This window comes from Sebastes umbrosus, unplaced genomic scaffold, assembly GCF_015220745.1.
Source record: "Sebastes umbrosus isolate fSebUmb1 unplaced genomic scaffold, fSebUmb1.pri scaffold_131_arrow_ctg1, whole genome shotgun sequence".
In the NCBI taxonomy this organism is placed as follows: Eukaryota; Metazoa; Chordata; class Actinopteri; order Perciformes; family Sebastidae; genus Sebastes; species Sebastes umbrosus.
The window spans coordinates 64,422-68,490 of NW_023618459.1; the positions used below are offsets into that span (position 1 = coordinate 64,422).

General features: G+C 41.4%; 1 long non-coding RNA gene across 1 annotated transcript; it reads left to right on the forward strand.

The window, feature by feature from the left end:
- The first annotated feature begins 209 nt into the window (after positions 1 to 209).
- On the forward strand, positions 210 to 3,134 carry LOC119484287. Its single transcript, XR_005205941.1, has 4 exons — positions 210 to 418; positions 578 to 845; positions 2,768 to 2,900; positions 2,991 to 3,134. It is a non-coding gene; the product is annotated as an uncharacterized LOC119484287 (long non-coding RNA).
- Positions 3,135 to 4,069: the final 935 nt, after the last annotated feature.

A 4,069-nucleotide genomic window follows, 5' to 3' on the forward strand; every position in this document is an offset into this window, starting at 1 on the left:
GTGGGCATGTCTGTAAAGGGGAGACTCGTGGGTACCCATAGAACCCATTTTCATTCACATATCAAGGGACCTCTTTGAGAATGACCATGCCAGTTTTTCCACATGTTGCATACCTATTTGAATATATAATACAACTCAGTGCGATCACTCCTCTGTTTTGGTGTTTGCGAGTTCCACATTAATTATGTTGTTCTGACTGTCCTGTTTGTGCAGGGCACGGAGCCGATCCCAGACGGAGATCCAGACCCAGACGGAGACACTGATTGGGGACAGAGGAGCCACACTCGGCGGGCGACAGAAGGCACGAGTCAACTTGGCGAGGTAATAGGACAGTCCCTCGCTCGCTAGTTAAGCTGAGGAGAAGCGGTCAACTTTGAATGCAGTGTGTTTACAGAGAGCAACTGACAACTGTTACATAGTATACCTTTTTAAGGACAAAAATGTCCCGACCCAGTCTTTGGGAATGACTGATACACAGTATAGAGGCTGGACACAACAACCACAATGTGTGTGTGTGTGTGTGTGTGTGTAATATTAGTGAGTTAAAATGCCTTTTTTTCTTTCATCTTTATCGCAGCTCGGAGTCCAGTGTCTCTTCAGGGCCCGCGGACCATCCGAGCCTTTGGCGCCGGGGAGAGGTTCCAGAAAGCCTTTGATGCCCATCAAGACTTGCACTCACTATTAGATTCAATACGAAGCTTCTGTGAGCCGCGTCAGTCCAGTGTCGATAACCTAGGCCCGGTTCCTGTCGCCGACCACCTCTCGCCGGTTCGCCGACCGTCTCGACGGCATCTGCTCCATCTTTGTTACCGTCAGCGCCTTTGGCTGCCTGCTGCTCAGAGACCGTAAGAAAGATTTTACATTTTTTAACAATAAAGGGATAGTTTGGGTGTTTCTCAGTGGGGTTGTATGAGGTACTGATCCATAGTCAGTGTATTACCTACAGTAGATGAGTTTGGAGAAGCAGACAGGAGAACCAGCACGGGAGCAAAGCGATGTACTGCTGTGGACGGGGGCAGAAAAACTGCTCTTAGACACCTAAAAAAATCAATATTAGTTTAAGTGTACGCTATATTTAAAATATTTTCACCACTTAACCTTGCTGTCAGACAGCCCTTTCTGATGGGGAACTGAAGCCGTTGTATCCGTCCATGCTCTCGCCAAAGCCACCAGACTCCATTGAAAAAAACTGTAATTTTAACCAACTAACCAATTGAGGCAGCGGTAGACGAGCCACTCCCGTGGTAAAGATACTGTTTTTGTCAAAGGAGTCTGGTGGCTTTGAAGACAGCATACATAATTGCTTCAGTTCCCCTTTTCAAACATAGACTGTGTAGCTGTCTCACGGCAAGGTAAACTGGCAAAAATATTCTAAATGTAGCGTACACTTGAACCGATATTGATTCTCTCAGGTGAAGCTAAAATCTGTTTTACTGTCGGCCCCCGTCCACAGCAGTACATTACTTTGGGTCCGTGCCGGTACTCGTCTGTTTCTCCAAACTGGGGGCGTACCGACCATCATCTACTGTAGGTATCCACTGACTATGGATAAGTACCTCATACAAGGCCACTTCAAAACACCTGAACTATCCATTTAAACACTTGAGTCAGAAATGTTCAAATACAAGACAGTAATTGTTGTGATAAAAGAGAGAATAGTGTCCTGAAATGTCTTTTTCCTGGTTCTGTTGGAGATGGACGCCGGCTGCGTTGGTTCCAGTGGGGGGTTCAGGCAGAGTGCAGAGGTGGAGAACCTGGTAAGATATTCCTTTTTGTCTTTGACTTTATTTACAGCTCGTATTTGTAGCTGAAGGATTTCTGCACATTATTTAGTAAGGGTGGGGGAAAAACCAACACAGCAAAGTATCGCGATATTTTGCGTGGCAATATTGTATCGATACACGGACGCCAAGTATCAAACTCTTGTTATATAAACTATTAACCTCTTAACATGTTAGAGTTTGGGAAGAATTGTAAATAACACTCTATATTTAAATTTTGAAGAGGAAAAACTGGCATGGCCATTTTCAAACGGTCCCTTGACCTCTGACCTCAAGAAATGAAAACATGAACAGAGTGAAAACAGTATCTTATTAGATAAAACAGATGTTGACAAACTGCAGAATTTGCAGTTGAAAAAAGTTAATAAATTGCAGTATATCTGATTGCAATACTCGGCATATCGCTAAATGTTTTAAATTGCAACAAAATCGTATTGTGATAATATCGTATCGACGGGCCTTTGGTGATTCCCACCCCTATTATTTAGGTGAGTTGGCCTTTGCTGTCTACATCTCATGGCTTTGGTTTGCACTAATGTATATAAAGTGTCCAAAAATGTTATTTGTTCTGTTATTATTCACAGTTAATGCTTTTGATTTACTGTCTGTTATGTGCGGTTCATCTTTATATTCTTTAATTTATTATTTGTTATACAAGACAAAGTTGAAAAATATACACCGATTGACATCCCTTGAAAACAAAACTAACCGTTTGTCACTCTGGAAAAATAACACATTAGCAATAAAGTGAAAATAATAGAGGAAAGAAGTACATCCATAAATAATCACACTACATCCAGAGGAATTCCAAGCACTTGGAACAAATTACCCACAGTGCAATTAATCTAACTATACACAGATCATTTATATATTGTTTTTTAGTGAAAGCACCTCACTGCTGGCCAAAAGCCTGAAATCAAATTAAACTCTTTGGTTTGACCTCCTGGTCACATCAGTCACCTGTATCTTTACTTTACTGTCTTCAGATGATGTCATTTGAGAGAGTGAAGCACCCTGGGAAACCCAGAAGCGTCCTCAAAAAGCCTCAGCTTCTCCTACGGTGGCGACGGACCGCCGGTGCTGCAGAACCTGACAGCGATGTTCCGCCCCAAAGAGAAGGTCAGCCATCTTTAGTCTTCAGAGGACTGAATTCATCACGTTCAACCTAAACTAATATATTAAACCAGATTCTTCTCTCCTGTGTGTCAGGTTGGTATTGTGGGCAGAAAAGCTCTCTGGTCTCAGCTCTCTTCTGCCTCAGGGGAAGATCTTCATCGACTGGGTTCTGACCTCTAAGTTCGGCCTGCGCCAGAAGAGATCCATCATTCCTCAGGTAAACATCAGCTGACCTCCTCTAATTGGCTGTTAAAATGGACAATCTGGGGGAAGTCCCAATCGAGTTGTTTTAGTTCCGATCCGATCGTTGTATTTACCTAAATGTCTATTGAATATCAATCAATGAATTAAATATGAATATTGATAGGTATCTTTAGATTTTAACGGTACTACTACTCTTGCCGATATCGTTTATTGATCCGGTACTTTAACGGTACTCTGAACGATTTGTTTTTGTTGTTTTTAGAGAAAAAAGGAAAGAAATGAATAACAGGATTAACGTTGCTTTATTTTGTCATATATAATGTATATACATTAACATTCGAGTAGCAACTGCAACAGTATTGTTTAGAACAAATTACTGATAATGTGATAATTCAAATGTAAAATAAATAATAAAAAAACACAATTTATTTCTAGTATAAGAAGCAGTCATGTTTTGAACACATCACTATTATAAACTATAATGTCGGGCAACTAGGGACGAAGGAAAACGTCTGTTGGAAACGGTGTATGATTTGGCTAGATGTTTTTACAGATATCTTGTTTTTCCGCCCTTACAAGCAAAAGACTTGTCGCTCTTTTGGCAAAGATCATTGTCTGCATCGACTAAACTGAAGCAGAACCACACTTTGGACCGGTTTGTTCTCTCCGCCACTGTCGCTAAGAGCCGGGTCTCTGCGACGACAATCCTCTGGATTGGAAAATGCATCATTGACGATTGTTTTAATTTTATAACAAATTACAAACAGAGTTTGCGAGTTCAAAGGTGCAAGATAACATTAATGTGGCCGAAATAAATAGGAAATACATTTTTGTAATTGATTTGCGCAGCGGTGCTACAAAAACAGGATTTTGGTTCAAAATTGATATGAATTAATATTCAGGCATCTCGCTCCTTGTGCGCTCTTGCTGCACGTCTGTATATCTGTTTCTCCTCTCTGCCACACTGC